Source organism: Xyrauchen texanus, chromosome 46, assembly GCF_025860055.1.
Source record: "Xyrauchen texanus isolate HMW12.3.18 chromosome 46, RBS_HiC_50CHRs, whole genome shotgun sequence".
In the NCBI taxonomy this organism is placed as follows: Eukaryota; Metazoa; Chordata; class Actinopteri; order Cypriniformes; family Catostomidae; genus Xyrauchen; species Xyrauchen texanus.
Window position 1 is genome coordinate 19,062,796 of NC_068321.1, and position 18,477 is coordinate 19,081,272.

At 38.0% G+C, this 18,477-nt stretch overlaps 1 protein-coding gene across 1 annotated transcript in view; it reads left to right on the forward strand.

The window, feature by feature from the left end:
* Window positions 1–975: 975 nt before the first annotated feature.
* smpd3 (sphingomyelin phosphodiesterase 3) overlaps window positions 976–18,477 on the forward strand; it is a 55,176-nt gene continuing 37,674 nt past the window's right edge. Inside the window, exon 1 of the mRNA XM_052119292.1 lies at window positions 976–1,155. The gene's annotated coding sequence lies outside the window, so the exon portion shown is untranslated. The remainder of the gene's footprint in view (window positions 1,156–18,477) is intronic.

An 18,477-nucleotide genomic window follows, 5' to 3' on the forward strand; every position in this document is an offset into this window, starting at 1 on the left:
CGGACTTCCTGGTAAAGAACTACATTTCCAGCAAAGAAAGCCTCCAATCAGAGAACCGCGGCCAATGAAGCCCGTGAAATGAGCACTGGAGTGACCGCACACTCCATTGACACTGTGAATGACGCAACCAAGTCGGTCACCCTCCACCCTTTATGTATATCGGAATAATTGCAATAAGCGTAAATTACTTTAACCTAACAATAACCTAATATCAATAATTGTACATATTCATATAGTTTTTTATTTAATTACATCATTCGCAGTGCTTCATGGGATTGTAATTCGTACCCTCATGAAAGACAGTAAGTACACCTTTCTTTTTTTAGCTTTTTATTTTTGTCCAAAAACTTTTTTGCCATCAAAATAAGTTTGTGATTCACCTCGGAGCTGGTTGCTTTGGTTCAAAGCTTACAACACTTTTATGTAAGATTTTTTGAAAAGCCAATGCAAAAAATTAATGGGAAAAGTACTTCCGGAACCCAAACGTCTAAAAAAGTGGGCGGGCACTGTTGCACTTTTGTTTTGTTTGTTTTATTTAGCGCAAAAACGCATTCGGTCTGAACGGTCCCTACTTCAGAAAGAAAACTAGCACACTTCTAGGAAATACGGTTTTAATTGTATTTTTATCTCTAACTGTCATCGTTTTCCACGGGCTAACCCAATTCATATTGGAAGCTGCACATGTGCGTGTATGTTTAACTGTGTTTGTTGTGAAATCACGATCAATTTACTTATCTTTGTGTTCTGAAACTATAGGACAATTTAATGCTCGGCCAATTCGGTCAATTAGGATCTATTATTTACATTTCACTAGGCAGCCGTGGTATGTAAGCTCCCACACATACTAAATTAACGTCCCTGGCAGTCATCTGGGTTAAATGTTGTAGTGTATGCTGGGTGGGGTTTCTGAACGCGAGCTGCGGGCTGTATAGTGTCCCGCTCGGTCGTTATTTGAAAGGCGTGGCGTTGGTTGGCTTCGCGGGGAGTGGCGTCAGTGGAGCTGTTCAAAGCGCGGTGGTGCTGGAAAGAAACTCAGCGCCGTCGTCAGCAGTTGCAACGCGGAGCGGAAAAGCGGACAGCGGCGAAGGCGCAACGAAATCATTTATCTGGAAATAGCGAAAAATCAAGAACCTCACTTGTTGGAATCGCCGAATCGTGAGTATTAAAAATATGCCACCCGACCCGGGTTAAAAATGAGAAGTTGGGGTGGGAGAAGAATGGGGATCCTGGGGAAGAAGGGTTTGCCTGTGTTCGAGTGCATCCGCATCACCGACCACTCTTCTTTGTGCGACTTGCACGACATCATACATTCGCTGGAAGGGGTTTGCTCTACATAACTGTTATGTTTCAGTGTTTATTGATCCATTATTTCATAAAACTGCACCGCCACTGGCTTTAAATCTCTGCTTTCGTGGCACTCTATGAAGGGTGACATTTGAATAATATTTGCATGTGTGAGGCTGTACAAGATCAGATTTTCAAAGCAGGTGCGCTTCTGTTTGTGTGTGCGCGCGCGCACGCGCGATACCGATTGACCGCTGATCCCACACTGTTCTTTACAGCACATTTGGTTGATCACACAGAGAGCCATGCTTCGTTTTGATATCGTCTGCAGTTATACAAGGCTGTAAGTCGACTTGAATCCGCCCAGCATAGGCAAGGTATGCATTATCAATTTTGGCCAAATGTATAACGTGGCTTTCTATCATTTATAATAATATGCCTCAGTATAATGCCTCTTAATTAAAAACGAATTCCTATATGAAAGGCGCATTCACAGTTACAGGATGAACGAGCCTTAAATCTTCTGTTTATCGAGATATAACACGATTTGTAGCCTAAATCCGTGTATTCATTTTCTTTCGAGCCTTCTCTAAGGTAAGACTCAATAGTGTAATAGTGGTTTGATTTAGCGTCCAATTTTAGTCTCAGATTAAGGTGTGGCAGTTATACGGCGCCAGTGTTTGCCTGACATTTAAAAAGACTGTTTCGTCTACCTTCCCAAAACCATTCAACCAGATGAACACTATTCAGACTCAAAAGGTACATTATTCTCCTTTACAAGGGACTGACAGTGGCACACGCTGTCTAAAAAGCCCTCAAAGTTGTTGCCATCCTTGGCTAAGCGTGATAAGCACATCATCTCTTTCTTAATCAGACCATAAACACTTGATAATGTTTCCTTAATAAAGTCATGATCCTCTTTCAGGTGCGCTTCTCACTGATGGACACGTCATCGAATGGGGCGGAGTTAGACGCGTGCATGGTGGATTTGTGATACCAACCTGTGTGTTTACAAGTGAATTAGATATTAATTACTTCCTTTGTAGTCAAACCTTTCTAGCTGTTAATTTATTTTGCTTGGTATGTTTTTTCACCTTACAATCAACGTGAAATCAAAAGCAGCCCAATTTAGCCTACTTTTAAATGTACGTTCCGATAAAGCTGATGCCAGTTTTTATATCTTGAAATTCTTTGTCGTATCCCATCTTAAAATGCAGAGTCAACAATAAGTGAGCCATTTGTAGGTTGATGTGACCTTAAAGTGTAACTCTGTGGCACTATCAAAACATTCCTCTGTTTATTTGAGCAGCCCGTCCAGTGAGAAGGGTCTGTCTGCCTCCTGCAAGACTACTACAAGACACGGCCACTACAAGACACACCCACTACAATTTCAAGTTATGCCCCTTAAAATAATTGAGAAATGCATAAGTCTTGCAACAGGATGTCACATTCAAACACTGTTTATGGTGTGTATTTGGACTGCTGCAGCAACCCTATCCCTATCCCTATCCCTAAACCTAACTATAACAAAAAACGTAAAAAAAAGAAAAGTTTGTAAAATTAATAAACATTCCGCAACTTAAAATTCTACTAAATACAATTATACCATGTGTCACTAGGTGGCGACAGTGAGAAGAAATGCGATGAAAATGATCTGCAGAAGAAGCTAGTGGTGCGGCTAAGGTAATAGGCTAACCGGTTAGCTTGAGAGCAAACTGAAGAAAATAGAACAGAATAATTTGTAATTTCACCATTTATATGTGATAAATAATTTAAAAGTTGAATGAATCATACAGTGATTGCATAGTATTTTAAAAGTTATATTAATTAATAGAATCGCTTTATGACCTAAGGGGTCGTTCCTTGTAGTGGGTGTGTCATGTAGTGATTGTTCATATAGGCTTAGTTCAGAATGGCATACTTCCCGTACTACTCTTAAAGTTTCTGCCATGTCTGTCTATTGCAGAAATAGTAAGTGTAGTATTCCGAACTTGACCATACACTATCTGTACAGCTAATGGAAGATGGGGGACGCTAGTGGCACATAAATTATACTTAAGCTTGAGTTGTCTTTGAAATCTTTCATCAAATTGTAATAACTTGCTATGCCTCTGAAACATGTTTCTTTTCTGGATGACGCACAAATCCCTATACATTTCAACCTCTCCCTTTCAAAAACCTGTTACAATCTGGGGCCTCATTTATAAAGCATATGTACGATCAGATTTTATCCAAAATTCCATTTGATCCTACGTCAAAAGAGAGAAATTAATCAGGATTTATAAAGGCTTTATATGTGAAAATGTCCTTATGTGTACGTAAACTGGCAACCTTGTGTACACACGTTTTTTTGTGCTTATGCTCTGGTGTGCCAGTGCGTGCCGACTTGAGTTTTTGAATTTTAGTGATGGAAATACCAGTCAGTTTTCTGACTGAATATATTAATCAATGAGCGAGCACATTCATATGAACAAGAATATTCTGATATGATTCAGAAAGTTGTCTTATTAAGATTATGTATGTGTTTTATTTGGGATATCCACTGTAACACAATATGTATTCACCTTTCTGCACGTTTTTATAATAAATTAATTTTGAGACATACAAGGTAACAGGCAGGTTTAATATATGTATGTAACATTTTTGGAATGAGGAGGAGGACAGATATAGCTAAATTAATATGCATATGGTTAAAAAGCACTGCAACAGTCTCATATTTAAAACTTGTCAAAAATGTTTGTATCTATTCATCCTTCAGCCTCTTGTCTGCTGTTGTTGGATACATTAATAAAAATGATTTATTAAATTGAAGCATAATCAATGGCAAAAGCGAACAGAAGAGAACAGCAGGAAAGAATGCACATGCAGTTTATACAGAACACGATTGCCATTTAGACTAGTCGAATTTCAAAGAGCATTTACACCTCTTTTTAGAATTAAGGTTTAGCATATGGACATTGGTTGAAGAATGGAGTGAATGCAGTCAATGAATGGATTTATTGTTGATAATGAAAATAAATTAACTGATGATGATGAGTTGTTGAATAGGATGCATTTTTTTGGGGAGACCCCTGTAGCTGCACTCACAAAAAACATTCCATATGAAATAATAAATGTACGAATGAATATCTTGCGCATGCCCATTTGTTGTTTTCTGTCTCACCATATTACGATAGTTGTGGCCATACTGTAGGTAAAGTCTGCATGATTTTAAGATGAATTGCAAACTATAAAGTGGGATGCACTTAGGAAAAAGTTTTGTACGTATGGATGTTTTATTTATTTATTTGATTTATTTAGGAAATTGTCATACATTCACTTTTAAGATAATTTTAACAACATCTTTATAATTGAGGTATGTAGTATGTGTGGTATGTAGTTTCATGATCCAATCACTTTGTGATGGATAAAATCAAGCCCTGCCTTGCAGTTTTCTTGATGAATATCTTTTTTCCACTTGGAAATACGTCCGATTACACAAGTAAAATGTGGCAAACTGCATTTTAGATTTGGATTAGCTATTAAACCACCCATGTAGCCTCTAGATTTATAGAGGCCCACTTTTCCTCTAGTCTTTAGAGAGCCTCTCAAGATTAGGCATTAGGCCAAGTCACGACAGTGGGCAAGGGGAAATGTGATCACTGTATTGAAATCAGCGATGACGCAGTGCTAATCCAACACAGAGGGCAATTTCTCACTGGATTCGCTGAAGTTTCACTTTTAGAGCACATTATCTGAAAATGAGACAACAGAAGGAAACAACACAACACTGGTTAGTGTCAAATACTGTTGTCAGTGTGCCAAAATGGCTATCAAGAAGTGTCCACGTGGGCCATAGACATTCCCTTAGTATAATTATGCCGAAGCCATTAGAGGAACAGCTGAGAAGAGTGTCGATCTTAAATGCTTCTTAAGAGCTCAAAAGCATGATACATTTAATCTGCCTGAGAATGATGTGCCTTAGTGAAAGCCACAAAATAATTATCTTGTCTTTCTCATAGAATGATATAATAGAATTCTTAAACGCTATTAGCTTTAAAGCCATCTATAGTGTACTCCTGAAAGTTGACTAAAAGAACTTTTAGCAGGAATACACATTTAGAAGTTCAAGTCTTTCTCTTGATCCAAAAATGTTGATGAGTTATCTTGCACTAAGGGGCATATCCAAACTTTTGTCCAATAAAATGCTCTCTAGAATGAGAATCTCCTTCCCGTTCAATAAACGTTAAGTTCGATGGACAGCATTTGTGGCATAATGTTGATTACCTCAAAAATGTATCTCGACTCATCACTCCGTTTCTTTAAAAAAGCAAACATCTAGGTTACAGTGAGACACTTACAATGGAAGTGAATTTGGCCAATCAGTAAACGTTAAAATGCTAAATTTTTGAAAAGAAAAAGCATCAAGACGTAAACAATATGTGTGTTAACATGATATTAGTTATTAACCTCGTTCTGTTTTGCATGTGTTCATTTCTAACCTAGGAGACCGTATATAGATGGTCTCCATCTGTTTTTCTAAACCCTCTTATTTTGTGTAGTATCTTGATCAGGAGCAGTAAGTGTGTGTGTGCCCACTCATGTTTTGATTTTTTTTTAATGTTGTGACGGTGGTCCTTTCACATATGCCAACACATACACCCTCAAACACACACCCACCCACACTGTTCCTTACCTAAGAAAAATAATATGGTGTAGGAGAACGGGGCTTTAAGTGCTGAATATAGCACATTTCACCATGTCATTTTCTTTAATTTCGGTCATAAGAATCCGTCAACAACAATTCCATGTGGCAACAGGGTGGATTTTGAAAGTGACGTTCAAGTCTATTTTAAGGACAGGTCTTTAGTTTTGGTACAGGTCTACAGACGTTACACAAGGGGAGTACTTGACCAGATATAGGGCAGGAATGGCACAAGGTGTCTGATTGAGATTAAGTGTGTGAAAGTGTGTTTGTTTTGGGCACAGCACAGTATGTTCAGGTTCATTCAAACACTGTGCTGAATTTCAAGGATGCTGCTGAGTGATGAATGAGGGGGTTGTGAATGCACAGTGAATGCATTCTACACTATATGCTTGTTTTTTTCATGCTGTGAGGAGCAAAAGAGATTCTTGCACCCGTTTAAGAACTTACATGTCAATTGTGGAAGACGAGTGAGTACAGTGTTAAATTAATAAAGTAATGTTTGCATGTGGAAATTTAGTTGAGAAATATATGCAAAAATTCTTACATCATTTACTTATTCAGTTTTTTTTTGTCTCTTTTTCCAGAAAAAAAATCTAAGCATCCTCAAAACAAGATACAGAAGCAAAATTGCCACATATTAAAGATATTAAATACTTTTTTCAGAGTATATACACTCATTGAGCATTTTATAAGGAACACTATGGTTCTAATAAAGTGCCTGACACGGTACCGTCTTCAGCTGTTGTAACTCATTCACCTCACATGTTGTGCATTCTGAGATGCTATTCTGCTCATTACAATTGCACAGAGTAGGTATATGAGTTACCATAGCCTTTCTGTCAGCTCAAACTAGTCTGGCCATTCTCTGTTGACCTCTCTCATCAACAACGCATTTCCGTCCACAGAACTGCAACTCACTGGATGTTTTTGTTTTTGGCACCATTATGAGTAAAAACTAGAGACTGTTGTGTGTGAAAATCCCAGGAGATCAGCAGTTACAGAAATACTCAAACCAGCCTGTCTGGCACCAACAATCAAGCCATGCTTGGAATCACTGAGATCACATTTTTTCCCCATTCTGATGGTTGATGTGAACATTAACTGAAGCTCCTGGCCTGTATCTGCATGATTTTATTCATTACATTGATGCCAAACATTTGTCTGAGTAGACAAACGCATGAATATGTAGGTGTACAGGTGTTCCTAATAAAGTGCTTAGTGAGTGTACTCTAAATGTTTCGTTTTCGTACACCATTCGCAACTATTTTGTACACGATTGGTTTGTTTTCTTGTTTTTAGCTTAAATCAAAAAAGATTGGCGAGGTTTATACTTAATGCTGCACTATGTGTGATTTGTTTTATTCAAAATGAACAAATTGCTATTATTGATTAAGTACATAAACAATCAGTTTTCAAAACAATTTCCTTACCTTTCGGTTAGCCTACAAACATTTTTATCTTTTATCTTGCACTGTTAATATCTTGCAGTAAATTTTTTATCGTCATATTTTCTTAAATTGTATGCTTTATGTCTTCATGATGTGCCTTTTTCATCTCGTCTTCGTCATCGTTGATGAAATCATATCTTCCAGCCATGATCACACCAGCAATGTCCAGGTAACCTCAAATCATGTGATTCATCCACCAGAGAAATTGTGTCGAAATACGACTCACGTAATGTATTCTTCCGCAAATTGCTTGCAATTTTAAATTTCAACCCCAGATGTCGCTAGAGAGCACAAAGTTATGTAGTGCGGCTTTAAAAAAATAAAAAAAAGTCTTATATTATAGAATTTTTATTACTTGTATCTTGAATTTAATTGAATTGAATATCTTGTTTAATTGATGGACTTAGATATTTTCACTGGAAAATGACAGAAATACTGAATAAGAAAAGGTTTTTATTTGCTTGTTTGTTTTTGCTTGAGTGTTGATACACTCGAGAGGGACAAATTATTGAAAATATCCTTGTTTTCTCGCTAATAATGTCGAAACATTTCGAAAACCAACTTGAGGACATTTGAAGTGGTCCTTAAAATTAAGAAAAGCTTGAATAAAATCATGTTTTACTTGAAAATGTCTGCTATTGACATTTTCTTTGAAGGTTAGGTTTAGGGTTTGGGTTGGGATTCAGCAAATATCATCATCTCTGTGTAACAATCATGACATATTTGATATTTCCTTAATAATATGGTAAAACCAATGAGTGTGTTTGTGTGTGTGCCGGCTGATGTTGTCAGTGCTCTGTGAACAGACTGTGTGAACATGGACAGATTAGATGTCCTCTGCTGGTACACAGGGAAATATAAATGCAACGAGAAAGAAGGATTTGGTTTTTGTTCAGTTAATCTGCAGAGCAGTGCGATATGATTGTGTGTGTGTGTGTGTGTGTGTGTGTGTGTGTGTGTGTGTGTGTGTGTGTTTGTGTGTGTAAAAGCCCTGGCAGGTCATTTGTAGAACATTGGGTCTTTGCTCATCTCTGGTTTTAACATTACCTAGCCAACCTTCCATTAATGGATTGACAGGCATTTGGTGAGGTGATATGTTATTAAAAATAATGGTGAAAATAATAATTGTGGGAACCACTTGTATAGAGGCTGTCACGTCTGACGATATCAAAGCGTGATGTAGTAGTAAAGAAAAATATAATTTTTAGAACAAGAATTTTTGTATTTTTTGAAGAGCTTGCTGCCACAATGTGAGGGTGTTCTGGGTGGTAGGCAGGGCATTGCTATTGGGGTTGCTAAAGAGTTCTGAGTGTTTGTTAGTCAGCTGAAACGTAGTTGCTAGGGTGTTCTAGGTGGTTGCTATGGCGTTGCTAGGGTCTAAGTTTTGCCTAAGCCAAAAAAGCTAATTTTCAAGTCTCAATGATATTCTTGTTCCAATATGGATATTATTCCATCCATCCATCCATCCATCCATCCATCCATCCATCCAACCATCCATCCATCCATCCATCCATCATCCTCTGGTTATATGGAGCTACAGTACCCAATAAAGAGCTGTACCCATGCTTTGTGTTTGCTCTTTTTAACTCATCCTATTTAAGGACTGTGGTTCTGGGAGAACCTCCAGTTAAGACTCTCAGCCCAGCAGAGAGACGCCAGTTGTGGGTGTTCGCTCAAGGACATGACTGTTGGTAGATTACAGAGGATGCTTTGGTTCTGAACCACCCTAATTCACCCTACTCTTTCCGTCAGTGGCCAATGAGCACAGCGATGAGGTCTGTCATTACCTTCAGGACATGAACTGACCTCAAAACATTTGAGAAGCTTTGGTGATGAGATGTACATCTGTGCAAATTTTGGAATTACATGTATGTACATGTGTGTTTGCAAACGTACTGTACAGTAGCTCCAAAAAGTATTTGGACACTTAAGATACAGTTAAAATCTATGAAATTCATTGCATTACATAAAAAAATACAATGTCAAACCAAAGGAGACCAACATTCTGCCATTCTGCCTTTTGTGGTACAGAAAGAAACAATGGACATGTTATACTAACATTTGACAACCTGAAATTAGTCTTCATTTTGAACAGTATGTCTATTGTTTGAAAAGTGCTTGTGCTATATTTCTTTAAATTTAATCCTACTTAAGTTTTTTTTTTTTTTTTAATGCATTGCAGTTTCTCATTGGGGACTTAAAATAATTTTTGTGTGTGGCACATGAAAGTGTACTGATTAAAGGCGCATGTGTGTGTGTATGTGTGTATGTATGTAATTAAGGAACTTGATGGTCTCCTGCTATTATAAACATGGAAACTAGCTCTACACATCAGAGCCATATGGATGTTAATGTGGGTTGCTGTGGTGTCAGGCAGCAGGAGAGGGTTGTTGTAGGTGCTGGTATGCTATCACAGAACTTGTTCTGATCAGCAGGAGAAAGAAAAGAACATGTACTGTCTCTCAGCTGCTGGGACAACCTCGCTCTCCCTTTCTGCCACAGGGCCATATGATTCGCTGCTCACCTCTGTGCCCTTTGCCAGAGCGGTGCATTTTGGGTTTTAGGGTGGTTTCCCTGGCAACTCTCTTCTTGTATGTTTGAGTTTGCAATGACAACACCTCCCTTTCCACCCCTCCCGTTCTCTGCTTGAGCTCTTGGCTGTGCCTGCCTTGTTCTGTTCATGTGCTGTGGCTGTGATGTAATAAGACATAAGAGATCAGGTGCTCTCTATGAGACATAAACACTGACTGTTTCAAACTGCATGATCTGAACTCTGTGAGACACTTTGGGAACTCAATTTTATGTGTGCTGTGTAAGCATTCACAAAAGGTAGCATGTCTTTGAGCATGTACTATGGTAGGACCATGGTATTTATTGAACAGCCCTCTAAATTGCGAGTAAATTGATTGCATATGCAAGTACATTTCGCACTATGAGACCAAAAAACGTCTGTTATTATTAGCCACTGGCAAGTAAATATCAAGTAAATTTCACTCGCCAGTGATAGAGTTGTGTAGTGTCAAAGCACCGAGGCTCTTTTACTGAATAAAAGGCAGTAGATTAAGAAGCTGGATTCAGCCTCGTCTTTCCTTGCATGCTGTCTCATGAGCGCACAGGAAAAAGCTTTTTTTGTGTCATTCAGTAAAACGCAGAGCATTTCAGTGAACCGCACAGCGGACGTCACAAGAGCAGCTCTCTCACAAGAGAGAGAGAGAGAGCATGTGAAGATGAACCACTTCTCAAGTGCTCTGATGTGTACACATCATTTTGTGAACGCAAAGTGTTCCAGTTTCCGTGGTCAATGTGGGTTTATTCACGCAGTGTTTATAACACGCAATGAGACAGAGGAGATGTCCTGTTCTATTTCTGTGGAGATGATAACATCCAAGAAACAGAATCTCGAAGTCTTCCTTCACGAGAAATAAGGGCATGTGAGTTAACCAGAGAGCCTTAAAATAATGTGAGAAAGGGAAGAATTTAAGGCAGAAATATTTTACTATTACATAATATAATATAATGTAATATAATATAATATAATATAATATAATATAATATAATAGCTATACAGGTTGGCTGGATTAAAATAAAAAGCAAAAGAAAACAATATATTGACAAAGTCCAATGGATCAAAAGTAATTCTGACAAATAAGAGAGTTATATTTTAGTTATTTAGATATATTTTGATAGTTAAAATATTATTTTAAATGTAATACTTTTATATTTGACTGTAATTCAAACATTTTTGAAGCCTGAAAAGGAAATGATATACCCTTATTTTATTATATGACCCATGCTATATTTGTATGAATGACTTTGTTGTGTGCATGAAGCACACATAGTGAGTTTGTTTGGTAATTAATCATACACCTACAACAGACAATGAATCATCATAGCCCTAAAACAGGCAATTAATCTTCATAATCGCAATTATTTGTTTGACAATTGTCAGCCAAATTTCACAATAGTGGCCCCTAATTTTAATTATTAGGTTCCTACCTTGTGAATTGTTTTGATAAAAATGTGTATGAAATTTCAAAAAGTGACAACATTTTATGACATCATAGAAATTGATAGAATGTGAAATTTTAACATTTTTAAAAAGCTTAAATGTGATTAAAATCATAAAGCAAAATCGAATATATATATTGCGTGAATATATATAAAGAAGCACCCTCTCTCAGTTATGCTTACATGTTGTCAAAATTCTGGCAAGTAAAAACAAAAATGTACTAGCCAATGACGATTCTTTCTCCAACATGATTGTAGAGGGTTGTTGAAGTACCTTAGAGTAGTGCTAAACTGATAAATCTGTCAGGCTGATTAATGGGCCAATATTGATCCGTTTTAAGATTATTGGCATGGGCAGATACACATTTATTTGAAATGAAGTCTGGAAAACTAGGTCTGATCATTGATCAAATGGGTACACTTTGAATATACCGGGACAGCAAGCTTGGCCTAAAATGTATGTACATGGAATGCATAGCTAAAGAATCATGTTACTGTATCTACATTTCACTAAGAATTTAGTTTTGCAGCAGTTTCCTGGTGAAATAAACAGTTGAGGCGCTACAACAATAATTTAACCACTGGAGTCGTATTGATTACTTTTATGCTGCCTTTATGTGCTTTTTGGACCTTCAAAGTTCTTGCCACCATTGACATGCATTGTATGGACCTACATAGATCACTTTTTTTTCATTTTTTTTTTTTTCAAAAAATCTTAAATTGTGTTCAGCAGAAGAAAGAAAGTCATACATGTCTGGGATGACATGAGAGTGAGAAAATTAGAGAATTTTCATTTTTGGGTGAACTACCCTTTACCCTTTCATATGTTTGGAAGAAAATTAACTTGCTTTTAGCACCACATAGTGGATATTTCACATCAGAACTACCGCAAAACCTGTAAAGAACCATGTAATATTATTAGGCAAAACATTTTGCCACAGTCACATAATTTTCATAAGATCAAACTGATTTAAATAATCGCATATTTATATAAACTGTTATATACAGTTTAAAAAAATGTTAATCTCACCTTGATGGAATGGGTAGTATGAATGCACATTAAATGGTTTATTATTATATTATATTGGCCAATATTAGCATTTTGTAGTATTATCAGCATTAGTCTGTTTTAGCAGACATCTGAAGGATTTTTTTCCAATTCAAACAATAAGTTATTTATGCCAGGTTACAAGCTGTTATCTGTCATTCCTATCTTACATTAAAATGTTTCATTTTCTGATTTACTTGATGTACAATTCTAGTGCGAACTCCACTGTAAACACTTTTTTAAAACAACACATAAAACCATATAGATCTAATAATATCAGTCATTATATTGATTATTGTTCAAATAGCTATATCAGTGCATCTCTAATGGAAATGTATCGATGTAGGCAACTCAATCTGTGGCAAATATATTTAACCAATGAAGACTAGTAAGCAAATGTATCATTTGCATCACAGCTGAAGAACATTTGTATGAAATGTTTGATTGTGGCTTGTTTTCCCTTTCCTATGAATGTTTAGATGACATTATGTTGACTTTAATCTACTTTAAATCTGTCTACAAAATGCAGTAGCTAAATCTACTGGAAAAAAATGAGAAAACACTCTGTAGACTATATAGAATATAGAAGAATATCTGCACTGTAGATCTGTATGTTATAAGACGATATGTTGTCTCTAGATAGAGTATGGGCGCATGTGAACGCATGTGTTTTACATTTTTTTTTTTTGCACATACGCCTGTTTTAGAAAGCAGGTCAGGATTTATTGATTTGCAAGTAGTTGTTTTGTGTAGAAGTCTGAAAGCAATTTGTATTTGTGTGGCTCACTCAGGGTCAACCATACAGATGGAAAAATGGAAAGACAGAGATGAGATGAGATGGGGAGAGGAAGAGAACCGGGTTAGAAGACCACAGAGAATATATCATGTGCTTTAGGGGGGGTGCGCTCATATGGGCCAAGTGTCGAAGCGCATGAAGGGTAATACTGAATCATCAACATAATCCTCTGCACGTTATTCCACAAACCAAAGGATTTCTGCGTAGCAGCTTTAATTAATTCATAGACAAATACATGCAAACTTATTCCCATAAACATAATATATATAGATGTATGTTTGTATATGTACAATGGGGGTTGTCCAAGGGGATAAAGATGAGAAATCTTTTAAAAATCTAGTTTAAAACACTTGTGTCAAGTTCTCAGAAATGTAATCTTGGTGTCCAATTTGGTTTCATAAATTTCTGAAAAACATTTGTAGCATTTTCTATAAATAAAAACAAGATTTACTTAACAATTAAATCATTGAATATATAAGAGTATAATCATTCATTTCTGTAAAAAGTTTCAAAGTAAAAGAGAGTTTTTGAGTAAAAAATGTTTTATGAATCATATTTTAAATCACAATTGATTCACTACTTATTTTTTAAGAAATAACAATTAAAGAGTCATGGCAACATTAATTTTCAGCTTTTAATGAGACTTTTTTAATGTCTCTCTTGGGCCAGTGCATATTTTTTACTTCAAGCCCCAGAAAAAAAATGTCAATATGATTTTAAAGTCAGAAATGGAAAATATGCTCATCATAGAAGAGGTGAATTAAAGTTTGTGTGAAATGTATTTTGTATGTATTTTTAATTGAATAGATCTGGACAAAAATTTGCATTACTTCATTGACCCTTAGGACACAGGGTCATAATGTGCACCTGTTACCCTCTGTTATTGAACTTTAAGAGGAATCTTGAGAAAATAAACCATGTTAAAATCATAACATGAGATCTCTCGCGCAGTGTCACAACCACACATTTTTTCTGCTACAATAAACTAGTAAAGTAAGTTTGAGCTGTTTTTGTGAAGGATCACTTAAACAGTGATGTAAAAAAGTTGTTCTACACACAAAAGCGTTTTATGGGCGAAACAGTGGCCCAGACATATGGGGAACAGAATACCATCATGCCGCACTACATGGCATAACCTCCCAGAAAGGAAGCATGATGTCGCAGTCTCGTGGGATGGCGACCGACATGAGTATGCCACAGTGAGTGAATCTCATTTTGGACCAGGAGGGGAGCACTCAGAATTAATATATGAACTATAGTCATATACTGTAGTTTGAATATATGAATACAAGCTTGTGTAAAAAGATGGGATGCTCCTCCTGAAAGTGAAGAGCACAAGTATATATATTTGGCCAATGAATAGCAAGCACTCTAAACAGAGAGGACTTGTGAAGAGAGAGACGTTACCTCTAGGTTGTAAAACCTTGCAAATGTGTTTTGAGGACACCATCATGCTGCAAAACATATGTCTTGTAAGTAAACATCATCCATCCATGCTCATGAGGAGGCCATGACTCTAGTTGTGTGTGCTTTAACATCAGTTGGGCAAGTCTTACCCTGCGACTCATAAACCAGGGCAATTGCATCGACAATCCAGTGAGAAAGTGTTGCTTGGAGATGGACATTCCTTTTGTGTGTCCTCCACAGCATATAAAGAGCTGATCAGACAATCTGAACTGGCGTGTACACTCCACCTATGTGTGTAGTGCATAACAAATGCAATGATTCTTCCTCATCCGAATTCAATGGAGGAGGGAAGAAGGCCTGAAGGTGAACAACCTGCACTCTAAAGGGCTTGGTTTGGACCTTAGCCTTTTCTGGGTTTGACAGTGGCTATTGAAAGACCAGGGCTAAACTCCAGACATAAATTGGCGATTGATAGTGCATGCAATTCACCGACCCGTTTTACTGAGGCCAGAGCCAGCAGCAGTGTGGTCTTAACGGAGAGCACGCACAAATCAACGGAGTTCAAGGGCTCGAAGGGAGGCCCTGCGATAGCATTTATGACTAAAGTTAAGTCCCACGTCAGGACTGTAGCCGGCCGAGGTGGGTTTAATCGTCTTGCTCCTTTAAGGATCTTCATGATTAAATCATGCTTGCCTATATGGGTGCCAGCTTTGTGTGCAAGATACACAGATATAGTCACCACATACACTTTGAGCATTGATGGAGTGAGTCCTGCATATAATCACTCTTGAAGAAATATGAGAATTTCATGTATTCTGTAAAAGGGTGTTCATGACTGAATGCATAAGTTCTGGCACGTTTAGCATACTTCATTCAGGGGCCTTACATGTAGGTTCCAAAGCTTGGGCTGGGGATGCCAGATTGTGCCTTGCGGCTGAGAGAGGAGATCCCTCCTCAACGGTATTTCCCATGGCGAACTGTACAGATTCTCCATCATTTCCGGTAACCATGGATTTGTTTCCTTGTCCTCTCGGACTTTGCATATGACAGAGTGAATCAGGCACACCGGGGCAAATGCATATTTGCGTTTTGCCTGCCATTTGTGGGCCATTGCATCCGCTCCCAGCAGGTCTTGGAACTTTGAGTACCAGAGGGGTAAGTAGGTATTCCCCACTGAGGCAAATAGATTGATTTCTGCTTTGCTTAATATTTCCCAAATCCTCAATACAGTTTGAGGATGAAGTCTCCATTAACCTGGTATCACCCACTGACATGACAATAGGTCCGTGCCATAATTCAGGCGGCCTGGGATATATGCAGTTCTCAGGATGAGGACATGACGCTCGCTCCACAGGAGGAGGTTATGCATCAGTGTCAACAGTAGTGGTGAATGAATTCCAACTTGCCACAACTGTCATGTTGTCTGAGCGAACCAGGACATGACAGTTTGCTATTTCTGACTGAAAAGCCTTTAAATCTAGGAATACAGTTCTAGGAGGTTGATGTGCCATGCTTTCTTCGCACCTATACCCTTTTTGGACTTGAAAATGTGCCACAACCTCTATTGCGCTTTTCACATGAGATTTTGGCTGATAACACTGGCGCGTCTTCGGATGAAACTGTGGAAGTCAGAACACTGTTGAAACGGGGTGGCCGGCATGCAAATTGGATCTTATAACTATTTTTTTGCACCCATACTGAAATACCCCTTAGGGTTCGCCACGCGCTGTGTAACAGAACAAAGGGGAATTTGGTTTGCTCACCATAGGGAAACGGTTGAGCATAATGTGGGTGCTTTGAAGAGGAAAAGAGCTCTATATTGAGAATGTGTGAAGATCTTGAGCATTTGCAAAGAGTGCTGTATTCTTTTTTGCATACATAATTTTTTTTTTGCATTTATTTGAGTGCAAAACACAGAAACAACATTTTGAACACTGATACGGCTGCTTCCGTTTGGCCCACAGCTTGTATGACGTCACCGGTGGCTTGGCAGTGGCAGGTGGCAGAGCTGATGCAGCAGGTATGGGGCTTTTATTCGGGCACTGGCTCAAAACAGAGTGAGGGCGAACCGGCGGTGATGTACTCCGTTTGGGCATAAAGTGTGTCATAGCCTGTGACCGCTGCTGAATCAGGACATAGCGCTCATTCACAGAGTCGCCAAAGAGGCTGGCTGGAGACACTGGAGCATCCAACAGAGTGGCTTTTTCACTATCACTGATTTCTGTGAGGGTCAGCCATATCGATCCAGAACTGCCAGATTGCCCATGGACTTGCCGATTGCCCATGGACTTGCCGATTGCAGTGACTTTCGTGGCACGCAACGTTAAGTCTGTAGTGGTGCGGAGCTCTTTGAATGTCTCTGGATCGAAGCCTTGCTTGTCCATTTGCTTGAGGAGATTGGCTTGAAATACCTGAAGCACCACCATTGCATGGAGTGCTGATTCAGCTTGTCCTGCCGCTGAGTAAGCTTTTCCAGCCAGTGCTGATATTTGTCGACACGGCTTGGAAAGATGTCTGGGCGTGATTTCCCATAAAAAAATGACCAGTCATTGGAAACGGATGGATTAGACTACAAAATACAGAAATATGAAGTGTTCAAAATCTCAATCCTTTAAATGACCACAAAGTCCTCAGTCTTTGTACACAAATACACACACACAAACAGCTTGAGCACACTTTTGTGCATTTTTTTTCATGTACACTCTTTGAGGAATATTTCAAGATCTACTTATATTATGATGTGTTTTGGCTTGTGTGAATTAGGATAGTCTGCTGTAAGTTACGATATGTCTTTGTCTGTTATACAGTATGTATGATTCAGGAAGTAATAAGGAAAAATATGACAAAAAGACACTGCAGTTTATTATATTTATGTATTTCTGTGGGAATTTCATACACTAAATTGAACAAATTTGCTCATTGCTTTCTACGAATTGAGACTTGTCCAACAATATAAAACATATGGTTATCTCATCTTTTTTATGGCTTTACCAAATCTGAATATAATTGGTATGAAAAAAATAGCTGTTTTGGCGGCATGAGGGGGATCTATATTAGACAAGTGGTTTTAATGTTGTGGCTGATCCGTGTATATGCAATTTGAGAGATTTATAAACAATCTTAGTGGGCCGGTCATTTTTGATCGGGAACACAAAATGTGTTAACACAAAATGAACACAGCAGGGCTTAAGGGTAAATGACAGTATGCACTTGTGCTGGCATGGACTCCAAATGTTTGTGCAAAACCTGATGTTATCCAGCATGATCTGAGAATGTTCCTAAGAGCATCTTGTGTGCTGACCTTTTGTAGTAAACACAACCTATGTCACAAATTTGATTTGATCTATAAATAGTGCAGAATATGAAATATTACATATTTTACATAATTGTGTTTCTTTGTTTTACATTTCTCAAAAACCTACAGGTTTAAATTAGATTTTAAATCCCAGATTTTCAATTTGGACATGAACAGTGAGGAAAAATGTAGCACAGCCATATCTAATAGCACCTTGCCTCTCCTCTGCCATCCCACGCACTTCTTCACTCAAAACACGCTCTGACTATCTTGCCCCTGGATGCCACTCAATCTCGCAAACGCCCACACGGCAAAAGCACTCGTCACCTTGTGTAACCAGGTGTCAGGGAGTCTGGCTGAGTAATGGTCGCTCCTCGCTGAATGAAAGTGGTGGCAGAAGCAGACTTGAGTTACTGCTGCTCTTTGAAAGACAGATAATCGTGATGATCATTCTGTTAAAGGCAGTAATTGATTTCATTTCACCATTTAAATGGCATATTTGAG